Below are 17,126 nucleotides of genomic sequence, written 5' to 3'. Positions count from 1 at the left end.
TGCATGTCACATACCTCAAGCCGAGGCGCCCTGCTGCCAAGGTGATGCTGACACAGGACAGTGCAGAACAACTGCCCCGTCAGGTGCCCAGCCTGCCGCTTCTTTCTCCCTTGGAGTGGCTGGTGGGTTCGAACCACTGACCTCTCTGTTGGCAGGTGACATACCCGAAGTACCTGAGATGAAGTCTCACCATCCTGGACTCCCCCCCCCCCCCACCCCAGACGATCACCAGGTTCTCTCCCGAGTCTGTCTTAGTCTGGGAGCTCCACTGTGGGTGACTCTGCTGGCCTCACCCTACTGCAGCAACGCAAAGGTGACTACTGGGGGACAAGCTGACAGGTGGGTGGTGGCCATCCGTCGCAGGCCCTGCTACATTTGCAGTCGACGAGTTAGTAAATGGGTTTAATAAGTGGCTTTTTCTACCACCTCCTGAGAGCAGAGTCCCCTATAAAACAGTCACGGTTTTGTGACCAATTCCTTTTGTTCCCTAGGCACCTTGATCAGCCATGTGCCACACACCCTTTGGGGACCCTCATGGCCTCACGAGGACGGCCTCTCTCATCAGGAGGGTTTGCCGTCATCCCTTTTTGCCTCCTCGGAACGGGGGTCACCTCCACCCACGGAGTCTACATTAGTGGAAGATTCTGCTCTCCACACAGAACAAAGACAGGAGATTTCTCTAATGGCCGGAAGACACCAGGTGAATGTCAGTAGCAGGTATTCGTCACACCACCTTTCAAATCCATGTCACCCAACGCGGACACGTTAGTCAAGCCATTTCCCCTCAGACTACCGCAGTGCTATATTTGGCGATTCCTTCCCAGATGCCTGGTGCTGTAACATATGTTGCTGTGTAGAATCTGTCATTTAGCTCTTGTCCTGATTCTCCTGAAAAGTGCTCCCCCCTGCTCCTCCTCCCTCCCTACTAGATCTTAGGTCTCCTGAGAGTGGGACCAGGTGTCATGTATATTTTTGCCCCTCCTGCGTCTGGCGGAGTGTCCCCGGGGTGGTAGCCAAACAAAGGCTGGTTTTGATGAATTCATTACTGGGACAAACCCAAGCCTCCCCAAGCCTCCCCTCAAGCAGAGCTGAAATCAGATGGAGTGAAAACTCCCAGCCAATGCCATCTGACAAAAGAAGAAAGTGTTCATTAAAAACTAATTGGTAAGCAATTTGCAAACGATTTGCAAATGAACAACTGGTCTCTCTCGCTCTCCTTTCCTTGGGATCGACGACGAGGCTGTGATGAGCATGCCAGGGGCATGCTCAGCATCTGCACTGCATTTTCTATCTCCTGCTGCCCAGTAGCCCAGGGGGTAAGTGCTGGGCTGCTTACTGCCAGGTCAGAGGTTCAAACCCACCAGCTGCTCTGAAGGAAAAAGATGATGTTGTAAACCTTTATGGGAGAACAAAGTCGAGCCTTTCTCCCTCAGAAAACCCACTGTGGTTCATGGGTTGGGTTCAAACTCTTGCCCTTGTGGTTAGCAGCCAAATGTGTCACCGCCATACTACCAGGACTCCTTTCCCACAGATTCATGGTCTCCAAAATGCCATCAAGGGTCGCTCGATGACATGGGTCTTTGCTTCTGTGTGTGGCACAGGGGCTAAGCAGGTGCTCACTGCCCACTCAGCAGCACCGGGGAGAGCCCTGGCCACAGGAAGATGGCGGCCGTGGAATCCCTGTGGGGCAGCTCCGCTCTGTCACACAGGGTGGTCATGGTTGGAATTGGCTCAATGGCACCCAGAACAACAAGGACCGCTGCCTACTCTTGGGTCCAAGGCAGGGCTTGTGAGCAAAATGGGGTGTCTGTGAAAACTGAAGCAAAAGACTTCCTCGAGGGAAGAGAAAGGAGGGAGAGGAAAACAAGGTCCATCCACAAACTGCAACGACCAGGTCTGGAGGGCTCTGCCCTGACGGACCCCGGGAGGAGGTTATACTGTGCAGGTTATACCGTGTGTCAGGCACCGTTGACTGGTTCACACGCCTGGTTACCCTGGAGCACAACAGAGCAAAGCGTGGAAACACCGCCCGGCCCTGCGCCGCCCTCACCATGGGTATGTTTGATCCCACTGTGCCAGCCACGGTGTCCATCCAGCTCCTCTTTTATGCCAAGCTTGACACCTTCCTGCAGGGCCTGATCTCTCCCGACAGCAGGGCCAAGGGCAGCCAGCCAAGTCTCACCATTCTGGCTTCTACGGCACACTGGCGGCACCCTCCTTCAAAGGCAGGGGGCTTCTCTGCACCCCCTTTAGCTTGCACACACATTGTCAACATCATGGCTTGGGTCAGGCAAACCTTAGCCCTCCAAGTGGGGCAGCTTCCTAAATGGGTCTGTTTAAAATACTCGAATTGGGGGGTGTCTTGTTCCCCTAGGCCACTGCCAACTTTTCAGTAAGCAGCCTAGTGATTACCCACTGCTCCATACCAAAAAACCAAACCCCGCTCACCGGGATGGAGTCGAGGCTGACTCACGGCGACCCTACAGGGCAGTCTAGAACGGAGAATCCTCTGAGACCATAACTGTTGGGAGTAGGTTTCGAACTGCTGCCCTTGCGGATCGCACACAGCCCACCTCAGCACCACTACTGCCCCCAGGGCTCCTTTCAAGCTGCTATCTCAGGCGGATGCCCTGGAGGGGGATGGAAAGGTGGGGGGAGTCATGACCCCGCCATCACCTCTCTGTAGCCAATGCAGGGCTGGGTTACACCTTGGGCCGCTGACCGAAGGCTGGCAGTTCGAACGCAGCAGCTGAAACAGGGAGCGATCGGCTTCCTTAAAGATGGCAGCCGGACACCCACTGCGTGGGACGCTGGGCGCAGGGCGGTGGGAGAGCCAGGGTGCGCTGCAGCTTGGCTTCTAGCGCGTGCGTGCGCTTGCCGCATGCGTGTAGCATGCGTGCGTATGGCGTGCGTGCGTATGGCGTGCGTGCGTATGGCGTGCGTGCGTATGGCGTGCGTGCGTATGGCGTGCGCGCGGCGTGCGTATGGCGTGCGTGGGGCGTGGCTGTTTCAGCCCCTTGGGTGAGGCGCTCACGGCTGGCCCGCTGTCGCTAACGCTGCTGCGTGGCCCTGTCTCCCGAATCACCGGCGGTGGGTCAGCGCCCCCCGCGTGTCCGCGCGGCGGGCGCGGGAGAACCTCACGGGGGCTCCGCCGAGACATCGGCTCGGGAAGGCTGCCGGGCGTGCGCTCCCACGGACAAGGCCGTCGTGGAGGACACGCGCCAGGACATGGCGAGCCGGGCTGACGAGGAAGACGGGTTCACACCCCTGAAAGCTGCCTTCGCGGCGGAAGGAACCCGGGAAGTACTGGACACCGGAACCTCACCAGGAGACCGCTCACCCAATGGCGCCCCCCACCCCGCCATCTTGCCCCGGCCTTCAGGCTTCCTTCTGCTCCCCAAACTTGCCGCCCGTGTAGAAGGAACACGCCCGCAGCCGCCCACTGGCTCAGCTGCCGACTGGACGTGGCAGTGACCGATGGCCCAGGGCTGGCAAGGCGGGCGCCCCGCAGGCCCTTTGCACCTTCTCCTTCCCGAGAAGGCCTCTCAGGCTTTGGAGCAACGGCCCCGGACTCACCGTGTGCATTTGCATATTTATGTCTCGAGAACTGAGTAATAGATCTTACAGCATAAATCTCTTGGTTGCAAATAAATATGGGCGTTTCTCTCCGATCAACTTTTCCACGGATTCCAATCAAATGCCTGCAGCCCCGGGCGTTCCAGGAAGAGCACACAGGCTGCTCTCCTTCCCGGAGCGGCGTGTGAATTATTCACATCGGTCGCCCTGCTCTAATCCATCCTAAGTAGCTCTTTCCATCATTAATGAGAACGTTGGATGCTGCCTCATGGGTGGCAATTAGAGAGAAACCCCGGCCCCAATCTGTGCTGGCTTGAATTACTTTTAGAGGAATAAACGCAGAGCCTGGTCTTAGCAAATTCAAACCACAGAGGCATCCTCATGCTGAGCAGTAGCTCAGACTGGCTTCTGCTTCCCCAATGTTCCAGAAGGTCAGCCCCAAGCTCTCTGAGAGGCCCGCACCTGTCCTGGATCCTTCAGTGCCTCTCCCTTATTTCTTTGCATCCTGATGAACAGGGCTGGGCAGATAGGGCACTGTGGCCTTGACATTTTTATTGTTGGATGCTATCGCATCGCTCTCCACCCATGGTGACACCATGTGACAAAGAATACATAGCACTAACCCCTGGGGTTTCCCAGACTGGGGTTTTTATGGCAGCAGAACACCAGGCCTCTTCTGGTGGGCTTGAACTGACGACCTTTTGGTTTGCAGGTGAGGGCTCTACCCATTGTGCCTCTGGGCTTGTGTAAGAGCCTCAGGCAGATGTGCAGAGAAGCCGCTCTGTGGGAAAGTCTCTGAGGATCCACCACACTCTGTTAGACCCTAAAGCTCCTTGGTTTGATGCTTTATCATGTTGGATCTTATTTCAGGACTTGTATCCCAAGTGCTTTTTGAAAATGTTTTAAGTAAGGCGTTAAATACCAGCCTGCTGACCGCCAAGCAAGGGTTCAAACCCACTAGCTGATCTTGGGGGTAGGGTAGGGGTGGGGAAGGCTATCTGTTCCTATAAAGATGTACTTTAAAAAATGACACCCCAAACACTCTTATCAAATGAATGCTGACTCATAGTGGCCTTACAGGACAGCGTAGAACTGCCCCTGTGGGTTTCTTTGTAGGTGTAGACAGCCTTGTTTTCTCCACGGAATTCCTGGTGGGTTCAAACTGCTGCCGACTTTGTAGTCAGCAGCCCAGTCAAACCCAGCAGACAACTGGCTCCTTGGAAACCTTAGATATGATCAGTAATCAGAGGCGACTTGGCAGAAGCAGGCTTTTATTTTTGAAATTTGAAAATACTCTTTCATTTGAGGGTCTAGAAATTCTAAGAGATAATTTTTTATTTTGTGGTTGAGTTATAGCAGTTGGACCCAAATAATACAGTTAGAATTGGTCCTTGAGTACTTCTTCTGCACCCCAGGACATACACACACATCCACATGCATACACACATGCACATGCACATGCACACACACGTCCACATGCACACACATGCATACACAACCACATGGATACAGTCACCCATCCAGTCGCTGCTGTGATAGCGTGAACATGAGTGGTGACCTGTGCTGAGACAGGGAGTGGCAGTGACACGATGCCGCCCAAGCACTGGTGGTGTTCCCGAATGGATTGTTGTGATGACTACATAGCTCATCTTATTATGGTTGAACGAGTAAATTGTATGATATGTGAATTAAAAGCCACTATGAGCGTTAAAAGAATATTGAAAGTACAATGGAGTGTCATGAAAACAAACATCTGCCTTAGAAGAAGTGTAGCCAGCGGGATCCTTAGACATGAGGATGGTGGGGTGTAGTCTCATGTACTTTGGACGTGTTGTCAGGAGGGGCCAGTCCCTGGAGAAGGACATCACGCTTGGTAGAGAAGCAGCAGAGGAGAGAATGACCCTCAAGTGGATTGACACAAGGGCAACAACACGGCTCAAACCTCGGAACAGCATGAGAATGGTGCAGAGCTGGCCCATGTTTCCTTCTGTGGAATACAGGGTCTCTGCGAATCAGAACCTATTCAACAGCACCAAGCACAGCTGCTGACAAAAAAACAGCTCATTGGTCACCAGGCTGGGAGAGAGGTAGGGAAGAAGAGGAGGGTGAGATGACTAAGAGTGTAAATGTCAGATCCAAACACAGAATCTGAGATTCCCCAGGAGAACGGAACTCAGAGATGTGGTCCCAAGAGATAATTGAATTTGACTAATTAACTGGTTAGGCACTAGACAAAGATTTCAAGCACCTGAACAAAATGTCCTTGGGGCACATTGGCTGTGAGAGGCCAGCAATGACATCAATCACAGCAGGAAAACTGACACGGCCCTGGCATATCTATGCAGTTTTAGACATGCGCCAAGGAGAAGGTATGCCTGATGGAGAGTACAGCCCATGCATCCTGTCACCCACGAGTTGTCCTTCACTAATCCGTCCCCCTTCCCTAACCCATCCTCCTCCACTAACCCATCCCCCTTCATTATCTCATTACCCTTTTACCAACACATCCTCCTTCCCTAACCCATCCTCCTTTAGCAATCCTCCTCCTCCTCCTCGTCCACTAACTCTTCCCCTTCACTAACCCATCCTCCTTTAGCAATCCTCCTCCTCCTCCTCCTCGTCCACTAACTCACCCCCCTTCCCTAACCCATCCTTCAGCAACTCCTCCACTAACCCATCTTTTTCGCTACCTCATTCAATTCCATGAGCTCATCCCCTTTATTAACTGCTCCGCCTTCCACAATTAGTCCTTTCCCCTAGCTCACTGGTCCTCAACCTCTTAATGCCATGACCCTTGAATACAGTTCCTCATGTGGTGGTGACCTCCCAACCATAGCATTATTTTCATTGCTACTTCATCACTGTAATTTTGTTACTGTTATGAATCGTAATGTAAATGATATGCAGGGTGTATTTTCATTGTTATAAATTGAACATAATTAAAGCATAATGATGAATCACAAAACAATATGTAATTATATATTGTGAAATATTTATTTCTGATGACACATAAATGAAGTTTTGTCTGGAAGCATGGTATAGCATGGGTGACAACAGTCTTCACGCTGGGTACTCCACTGTGGGCGTATCTGCATGTGGGCGGACCCGTCTGGAGATGGATAGAGGAACGGTGTCTCAGTTCCTAAGACCATCAGAAATATGTGTTTTCCAAGGGCCTCAGGGGCCCCCTGTGAAAGGGTTGTTCAACCCCCAAAGGGTTCTCAACCCACAGGTTGTGCCCTAACTTGTACTCCTCCCCTAACTTGTCCTCCTTCAGTAACTCATCTTCCTTTGCTACTGCCCCAGGCTCTGCTTGCTCTGCTCAATGATCAGCACCTGCACAGCCTGTGCCCTCAAGCTGGCTTTGATTCATGGTGAGAGTGACCCTGCAGGTCAATGCCAGGCGCACCACAAGGGTTCCAGGGGTACAAATACAGCCACACAGCCCATCATTCTCCTGTGGGCACCCTGGTCCATTCCAACCGCCAAATTTTCAGTTAGAAGCTGAGGGCTTTACCCAATGGGGCCACCTGAGGCCCAAAACTAAACATGTTCAACTCCTGACTTGTGCTTACCAGCCCAACACCTACTCATAGTGTACCACCATGGCTTCTTTAAGACACCCTGAGACGCAGTGATGTAAACCACTTGGCCTATTTTACTAACGAGAGAGAGAGCGCGCATGCGTGAGAGAGAGCGAACTCCTTTTGCAGCATTATTTTCACTTGAATAGCAGCAGAAGGTGATGTAAGAGGATTCCAGGAATCTATGAGCTGGTCACACAAGTGGCAGTGCCTGGAAGAACAGAGATTCTTTCTGGCTCCCGAGCGCCTTCCACGTGCTCCGCTGCCCGGGCTCAATGTGAGACCGACGCAGAAACCTCTGCTCAGGCATTTCAGCTTTGTTTGTTTGGCTACCACACCGTGGACCATTTTGGAACATGCCCCAACCATGGTGACTGAAAATAGCAACAATTGTATTGTCTCAAGATTGGACACGCCATAAACTCAGGCCTGCCTGGATGTTGTGGGTGTTGCTGTCAGGTGTCCCAGAGTTGGTTCCGACCACAGCGACACCATGCACAACAAAGGAAACACTGCGGTTGTCTGCCCATCACATAGTGGGTCTTCCTCTTTTTCTCTGCTGCTCTACTTTCCTAAGCATGGTGCCTTTTCCCAGGGACTGGGCTCTCCCGACAGCACATGAGCCCAAATCTTCCCATCCTTGCCTCTCAGGGACACTGGCTAGACATCTTCCATCATAGACCTGTCTTTTCAGCAGCTGATGGTGCTCCCCCAGCACCACAATTCCAATGCACCGATTCTTCTTCTGTCTTCTTACTCAGTATCCAACTTTCATGTGCAAATGAAGAGATTGAAAATACCATGGCTTGGCTCAGGCACATCTTAGCCCTCAAAGTAACATCCTTGCTTTTCAGCACTCCGATGAGCTCATGTGCAGTGCACTTACCCAATGCACTGCCTCTTCTGCTCTCTCGACTGCTGCTTCCATCGGCAGCGATTGTGGATACAAGCAACACAAAATCCTTAACGATGTCAACCTCCCCTCCTTTGATCATGATGTTAACTATTGATCCAATTGCGAGGATTTTGGACTTCATATTGAGTTGCAATCCATGCGGTAGTATGGATCTTCACCAGCAAGTGTCTCAAACCTTCCTCACTTGGATAGACACTCTTATCCACAGTCAAGTGAGGTTGTGGTAGGATAAACACACCACCCACATACGTACAAACACACACACACAACAAGTATACCATCCACATTCACACCAACTGTACCATCCACACGTGTACACACACACACACAAACCAAATATACTGCTCACAGATGCACATACACACACACATCAAGCGTACCATCCACATGTGCACACACACTAGCTGATGTTTTCACCACGCACAAGTTCACCACCTGAGTGTGTACACACCTACATACAGAGCTGCTGCATTCACCACGCACAAGTATAACAGCCATCAAATTGATTCTGACTCATAGTGACCTTATAGAACAGGGAACAACTGCCCCTGTGGGTTTCCAAAGATGGGAATTTTTTTTTCACTGCAGCACTTTATTTCTCCTTACACAACGCCGTGTTGCTGGGGCCTATTGTTCGCACATAACAGTAGAAAACCAAAATTTGTTATGTCATCTCAAAGAGTTGAGAATTGCGTACAAAAAAAAGCCCTTACATAAATTAAAAGAATGAGTAAATTTACAGGTTTAAATGCAAACCATCTTCCAACTCAAGGCAAGTAACAGCCCCCGGGGTTCCAGCGGCCAACATCAGCTAAAGAAAGGACACTTGGTCCCAAGGCTCAGATTCTTCTGCCCCGCAGACCACACACAGCAAGGACTGGCTGCTTCCGGTCCCCTGCTGGCCTCCGGGCGATCCTGGAGCCCACAGCTCTTCCGTGAGCACCCTGCACACACTGGCCAGGCCTCCTGCACCCCGGTTGCCGGTGCTAGGGTTGAAATCAAAGGATGTACAGGGCATTGAACACAGACCAGGGGGACAGTTAATGTGAATACAAGGTCGAGATCAGCAACAAGTCTGACGATTGGTGCTTCAAGGACAATTCTTCCAAAGGCTTCTTCCAGTTTCACGAGCCAGCATGAGGGGCCGACCTGCGCTGTCATCGCGCTCAGGCGGCAGGTGGCAGCACCTGCAGGCAGTCTGTCTAGAAGCACTTGCGGTGGACAATGGAGGGGCCCGACTCGTCGTACTCCTGCTTGCTGATCCACATTTGCTGGAAGGTGGACAGTGAGGCCAGGATGGAGCCGCCGATCCACACGGAGTACTTGCGTTCAGGGGCGCAATGATCTGCGGAGAGAGGGGACACCGTCAGGTGGGGTTGGTTCCAGACTGGGCCCCGCCCCTGGGCGCGGCCCCCACCTTAATCTTCATGGTGCTGGGTGCTAGCGCTGTGATCTCCTTCTGCATGCGGTCTGCGATGCCAGGGTACATGGTGGTCCCGCCAGACAGCACCGTGTTGGCGTACAGGTCCTTCCGGATGTCCACGTCACACTTCATGATGGAGTTGAAGGTGGTCTCGTGGATGCCGCAGGACTCCATGCCCAGGAAGGAGGGCTGGAAGAGCGCTTCGGGGCAGCGGAAGCGCTCGTTGTCGATGGTGATGACCTGGCCGTCGGGCAGCTCGTAGCTCTTCTCCAGGGAGGGACGACGAGGAGGCGGCGGTGGCCATCTCCTGCTCGAAGTCCAGGGCGACGTAGCAGAGCTTCTCCTTGATGTCGCGCACGATCTCGCGCTCGGCCGTGGTGGTGAAGCTGTAGCCCCGCTCCGTCAGGATCTTCCTGAGGTCGTCGGTCAGGTCGCGGCCGGCCAGGTCCAGACGCAGGATGGCGTGGGGCAGGGCGTAGCCCTCGTAGATGGGCACGGTGTGCGTGACATCGTCAGCGGAGTCCATGACGATGCCCGTGGTGCGACCGGAGGCATACAGCGACAGCACGGCCTGGATGGCCACGTACATGGCCGGGGTGTTGAAGGTCTCAAACATGGTCTGGGTCATCTTCTCTCGGTTGGCCTTGGGGTTCAGGGGTGCCTCGGTCAGCAGCACGGGGTGCTCCTCGGGGGCGACGCACAGCTCGTTGTAGAAGGTGTGGTGCCAGCTCTTCTCCATGTCGTCCCAGTTGGTGACGATGCCGTGCTCGATTGGGTACTTCAGCGTCAGGATGCCTCGCTTGCTCTGGGCCTCGTCGCCCACGTAGCTGTCCTTCTGGCCCATGCCCACCATGACGCCCTGGTGCTGGGGACGCCCGACGATGGACGGGAAGACGGCACGGGGGGCGTCGTCGCCCGCAAAGCCGGCCTTGCACATGCCGGAGCCATTGTCGATGACCAGCGTGGTGATTTCCTCTTCCATGGCGACTGGAGAGAAGGGCGGTGGCGGAGTGGAGAAGAAGCTGAGAGAGGCAGCTGCGGGGACTGAGCGGGATGGGAATTTTTATGGGAGCAGAGTCTCATCTCTCTCTCTTGGAGCAGCTGGTGGATTCAAACTGTTGGCTTTGGCAGTTAGCATCCTATTGGGCCTCCTTCATGCCCACATGTGTCACCGACATGTGCCTGCACACACATCCACACATCAGCTAGTGTGTTCACTGTGTGCAAGCGTCCCACCCACTAGATCGATGGATGGATCGATCTATTGATAGATCGATAGATATAAGAAAGAAAGCAGGAGAAGAAGAGAAGGCAGGGAAGAGGAGGGGAGGGGGAGGAGAAAGGAGAGAGCGCTGTAGCCAAGGACACAGAGACTCAGGGCAGTCACATCCACCCATCTCCCCTCGTCATTAGACTCGCTCCTCGGGACCGTTAAGCAGCTCGTTAAGCAGGTCAAGGGCTGAGACGTGATTGCTTTATTAGAATTCTTCAGCGGGATCAGGAAGCTCAGCAGCGTGACTTATCGCCAGACCTGTCAGTCATCTGGGACTTCCAAGGACATCTTCTCTGGTCTTCCCAGATGTTGTCCACAGCCAAGCAGGGCTGTCTGTGACAGTGGACACCTGGCTTGAGAGGATTTTTTAACTGACCAGCCCCAGATGTTGGGTTCCAGGGAGAAGCCTTCCCAACTGACGTCCCTGACATTCCCATGGGAGGTTCAACAGCCCCCCTTGGAGGCAAGATGTTTCTCTGACCAGGTCTGTGGGCTATACTCTGCTGGGACTTCCCATGGGTGAACCATGTCCACATGGCATCCTTAGTGACTTGGACGGACACCAAGACACCCTGGTGCCCTGAAGGCGAGGTGCTGGGCTGTAAGGACAAGGTCAGTGGACCTGCCCATGGGGGAAAGATGAGGCTGCCTGGTCCTATAATGGTCAGAGTTTTGACAATCCTACGGGGCAGTTAGTTCTACCTTGTCCTGTGGGGTCATTGTGAGTTGGAATGGGCAGGAAAGTAATGGGCTTGGTTTAGTTTGGTTTCTTAAAATCCCTCTCCTCAGAGATGCGCCGGAGGGCGGACTGGAGTAACACCACTCGGCGGCTCGAGGAAGGAAGCAGCTGTCGGTGATGTTCAGGGAATCCGCACCCTCCCAGCGTAGGTCAGACCCCAACAAGAACACCCTAGCCGATACAGTTGTAATCTGAAATCATGCCCTGGTATGCTCTTTCCTCAAGGAGCATTTCCTGCCCCACCAGGTCCCTGCTTCCGCATGGACAGGTCATCGTCCCACTGCCTTTTGCTGCTGCTGTTCTGACCCATAGCGACGCCCCTGCCCCCTGCCCCCACCATGGTCCTGCTGCCGGTCATCCTCACCGTTGTTCTCATGCTCGAGCCCACGGCCGCAGTCCGGTGTCCATCACCTCACTGGGGGTCCTCCTCTTTCCCACCGCCCGCTCCTGGTGACATGCATGTGAGAGACTTGGCACTTTAGATACGCTCTCTGGAGAGACCTCCACACTTTGTCTCTCTACCTGCCATGAGTCCATTCCTGTCCGGGCCCCAAGGGTCTCCGAGCCTCGCCCTCTTCACAGAAATAGAAAGCCTCGGCTTTCTCCTGCAGAACGGCTGCTGATTTCAGACGCTGACCTCGTCGTCAGCAGCCCGATGTGTAACCCTTAGCCTCCAGGGACCCTCACTACACTCAGGTACAAAAAGCATTTTATCCCAAACAACCCGGGGGGCCTGGGACCAAAGGGGAGCCCTTCAGCTGGGAGACTTTGGTCTCTGTGCAGACACCCACAAACCCCAAGTGGCACGTAGATGCTTAGCCTGGCACAGAGGGTTCCTCTTGGGGGCAACGGGGGCGTGCAGAGACAGCAGCTGGCCCGTGAGCTGCGAGAAAGCACTGACCGTGGCAGAAGGCAGGACGAGTCCCCAGGAAGTGCTGGTGTGGGCAGGGGTCAGAGACTGGGCTGGTCAGTGACATTGATTGTTCCGGGGAAAGCTGGTGTTTCCTGAGGCGAGAGCCTGTCCAATCATGGGGTGCATCCTCGGGGTCCCCCCTGGAGAGAGCAGGGTCTGGATTTGGCCGGTGGTGAGGAACATCAGGGACCTCATGGGAAGCTTCCTGGGGGGCAGTCTGATGACTCCAGAGTTTCCTGAGACTCCTGCACCTGCCGCTCCAGATGCTTCCTCGCCGACTGCCATCACGTCGATCCTGACTCACTGCAACCCGGTGGGACGGAAGCTAAGCACCCCTGCAGCTCTCAGAGCTGTCACTCCCTCTTTCTCCCACTGTAAAGCACAACACAAGCAAACAGACTCACTTCCGCTGAGTGTATGCTGACTCCCAGCCACCCCGCAGGGCGGAGTGGGACTGTCCGAGGCGGTAGCTCTTTATGGGAACAGACGGCCTCATCCTTCCAGCTTTCTCCTGCGGTGAGGTTGAACTGCTCACTGGTCAGGTGGGGAACCGGATGCTTAACCCACAGCGCCAGCAGGGCCCCTCTCATAGACAGTGAACGCTTCTTTAACAGGCGGTTCATGTTCATAGAACCCGAAAGCTACAGCCTCACGCCTGGATAGTAGTAGTAAATGCCCTGTGCTCATGTTTAATCAGGCCACATAAAAAATAATGCACACTACTTTTGGCTTGTATGCGAGGGAGCTGGCCAGAGTACCTCATGATTCCTGCACTCCATAGGACAACTGCCAATAACATCACTGCTGAGTAAACACGCAACTGTCCCCATTAAACACTGCTCTCACCGTGAGTCGGCGTCAGCCTAATGGCAGCCAGCTTGGTTTGGAGCCCTGGGAGTCTAACTGCAAGGTCAGGTGTTCAAATCCACTGGCCCAGCGGTTCTCGACCTGTGGGTCACGGTTCCTTTGGGGGTCGCCAGATTCATAACAGTAGGAAAGTTACAGTGATGGAGTAGCAACGAAAATAATGTTATGGTTGGGGGTCACCACAACACGAGGAACTGTATGACGGGTCACCCACCGCATTAGGGAGGTTGAGAAGCAGTGTGCTAGGCGCTCCACTGGAGGAGGGGGAGGCTGTAAAAGTCGCCGTCAGGGAAAATGGGGCCATTCTACCCTGTCTTCTAGGGTGACTCTGAGTCCAAATCAGTTCAGTGGCAGTGGGTTTATTTATTTTTAGTTTGTTTTTGGTTGCTTGGCTTACAGAAGACGTCAAAGGATAGTTTTAGTTTAAGATTGAACCTTTCAAGATAAAGACACTCAACTTTTCGTACTTGAAGGAACTGGAACGATGTGTGGCCCAGTCTGTCGCCCTGAAAGTCACCGGCTCAGAACCTCACCCAGATGAGGTGAGCAGCACTCTCGTCTCCTTCCCTCAAGGGGACACACGGCAGTACCTCTCACTACGGTGTGGGCTGACTTCTGGGGCGGTGATACACACTGGGCGTCCAGCGACACCAGGTGGCAGGTTGGCCTGGAGCGTGGGTGAGGGAGGACAGCCCTATGTAGCATGGACGCTTCTGTTAGGCACGGGAAGAACTCAGAGGCATCTCAGTAGCACCAGGTGAATATCCCTCAGAGAGCGTTGGCTTTTAATGCCTGCTGAGTTTTACGTGACAAATTCTTGCCATGGGAGTCTGTAATTCCAAGGTTGTTTTTGGTTGTTGGGTCACATAGGGAAAAACAAACAAACAAACAAACTCACTGCTGTCACATCCATTCCAACTGATACAGCACCCCTACAGGACCCGGCAGAGCTGCCCTCCTGGTCGTGAGACTGGACGTCTTTACGGGACAGAAAGTGTCATCTCTGCCCAGGAGCAGCTGGTGGATTGCAATGCTGACCTTGAGCTGGCAGCCCGAAGCCTCACCCCTTGCGCCACCAGACCCTCCCCCAGGTGTTTAACATCCACCTCTTTCAATGATCCTGCATCGCTGCTCTCATTGCTTTCACCTCTTGGTTGACATCTTGTGGAACAAAATCCCTTTAGTCTCCCTGACCATTCTGTCTAAGTATCAGTATAATGGAGGATGGAGGAAAACAAGATCATTTTTTTGTTAGGTCAAACATCTCTATCCAGAATTTCTTTATGAGACTTCTGGCAAGATGGCACCCGGGTAAGCCAATTGGGAGCTCTGTCGCAATCAGTAAATTCACAGATTAGGAGACCGAGTGGGGGATTCAGGTAAGTGAATTAACTCCTGCGACAATCCAGAGTACTCCCTCGGCCAGGAAGGTGATGCTTCCCCCAGCTAGCCACATCTGGAACCCTGGGCTCTGCCCGAAGTTTGCCCACAACACCCACTGCTGCCAATAGCCCTCTTCACTCCATGTGGCACCCTGCCACCCCTCCTGGTACCCTCCTGCAGCCAGCCATGCCCAAGTGGCCACAGCTGGACCCTGTCTGCTGTCCTCTCAAGGCAAGCCCCACAGTGAATGGCCACACACACACACACACACACACACACAAACACCCCACCAGCACATGGCTGGACCCACTGTGGTTGGAACCCACCCCCACCTCTGTCACCTACATGCAGCTCAGGCACTTGTGCCCAGGTTTCCCTTAACTACCAACCGCATCCCATGCTACTGGGGCTGTAGCCCACAAACCATCCGGGCAGGGCTCCAGCAGCCAGGAATGGAACACTTCAATAACTACATGGAGTTCCAGTGTGACCCTTTACCTGCAGCCGGATCCCCCTGCAGTGAGTGACCATAGCTCTTAAAGCAAAGTCAGCACCCATCTGCCATCCTCTGCACATCGTCCTCAGTGCCAACCTGGACACCATGGCCCTCTGGTGAGTCTGTCTCAGACTAGTGGCTTCTCTGCTGGCCCACCCCCAACCCTGGGGCTTTCCTGCGGCTCTTCTGTGGCTCTTTGGACTCTCTGCCAGGCAGCAACTGACCCCAGGCACGACCCCCAGTATCTCTGCTAATCCATGCCTTCTGACAAAGTTAGCAGCCCCTCCACAGCACACCCCATCCCAGAAGTGTCCCAGCAAGCCCAGCCCAATCCCTTGGACACAACATAGGCATGCTCTGGCCTGGTCCAGAATTATACCCACAGAATTATACCCACAGTCACTGGCCGCAGGCCATCTTCTGAGCACCTCTGCTGCTGCCAGCCACCAAACTGCCATGGCACCCTCCTTACATAGTATCCCAATCCCCAAACACCGTAGGCCACAGGTAGGTCCCCACAATCACTCTTAGCAGCCCCACAGAGAGAAGGCTCAGGTTCCCCATGTCTTTTGACAAGAAAATGAGAAACAAAATGTACTGTTGGAGGTAGTTCTAAACCTAACAACACTCATAGAAGAAGCAGACATTGATCTGCCACAAAAAGAAATCCTCAGAATGTTTCTAAGAATCATACAGGGTATGAGAGAAGCAATACAGAATAAGGATACAACGATCGAGGAGATGAAGTCCATGGTGGATGGGATGAAATCCAAGCACCAAAGAGAAGTACAAGAGTTAGAGGGTGAAGTAACAGAAGCAAAAAACAAGGTAACAGACCTCACCAATAGAATAGAAGAGGTGGAGAATCGTGCCAGTGATCTAGAGGACAAACAGGCAGACTTCAACAAATGGGAAAGATAGTCAAACAAGATCATCAAAGGGGTGGAAGAAAACCTGAGATCACTGACAGGTGCTATAAAGAGGAACAATATTGAATAATAGGAATACTCGAACAAGATAAAGTGAAGAAGTCAACAGCTAAAATAGTGAGGGAATTCCTGGAAGAAAACTCCCCAACGTAATGAATGAGAATCAGACAATCATACAGGAAGCAGAAAGGACACCAATGAGACTAAACCCTAGGAAGAAATCACCAAGGCTCATAGTAGTTAAATTATCCAACTTTGAGGAAAAGGAAAAACTCCTAAGAGCAGCTAGAGAAATAAATGCGGTCACATTCAATGGTACTCAGGTAAGAATATGCTTAAACCTTTCAGCAGGTACCATGAAGAGGAGGAGAGAGTGGAGTCACATCTTCCAAAAGTTGAAATGCCAATCCAAGAATCCTTTATTCTGCCAAACTGTCTATCAAGATAGATGGAGAGGTAAGCGTCTTCTGGGACAAGGAAAAACTCAAAGAATACATTATAAGACACCCAACCCTATGAAAAATCCTTGCCAAGAGTCAGTAGCTTGGGAGCTTAGTGAAGCAGGTCTCGATGGGATATCAAACTCAAGCAATGCAAGGTGACAGGATCCACCAGCCTCAAGCTCAGGTGATGTAGGCACCACCTGTGTGTTGGTCAGGTTGACACAATAAAAACCTAGCTATAAGAATGGGTTACCAGGAAAGAAACTCAACAAGGAATCGTAGAGCTAAACACCCCAATTAGGCGACTCAACCTGATTGACATTTATAGAGCTCTCCACCCAAATGCAAAAATGATTCACCTTTCTTTTCAAGTGCACATGGCTCTTATTCAAAAATAGAACACATGCAGGGCACAAGTCAAGCCTGAGTAAATGAAAACACATAGAGGTCACACAGATGTTCCTCTCGGACCACCCAAAACAAACAATTGGACGATGAATAATGGTCTTTTGAGGAATGAGTGGGTACCGGCCCAAATTAGAGCAGAAATTAGGAGATTTTTAGAAAGTAATGAGAAAGTGAAC

General features: G+C 52.7%; 1 pseudogene; it reads right to left on the bottom strand.

Moving 5' to 3' along the window:
- Positions 1 to 8,647: 8,647 nt before the first annotated feature.
- LOC142461134 (actin, cytoplasmic 2-like) lies at positions 8,648 to 10,488 on the bottom strand (annotated as a pseudogene).
- Between the last annotated feature and the right edge of the window lie 6,638 nt (positions 10,489 to 17,126).

The sequence above is a fragment of the Tenrec ecaudatus genome, chromosome 11, assembly GCF_050624435.1.
Source record: "Tenrec ecaudatus isolate mTenEca1 chromosome 11, mTenEca1.hap1, whole genome shotgun sequence".
In the NCBI taxonomy this organism is placed as follows: domain Eukaryota; kingdom Metazoa; phylum Chordata; class Mammalia; order Afrosoricida; family Tenrecidae; genus Tenrec; species Tenrec ecaudatus.
The sequence above is the reverse complement of the archived record's forward strand: the minus strand, read 5'-3'. Positions and strand labels throughout refer to the sequence as shown.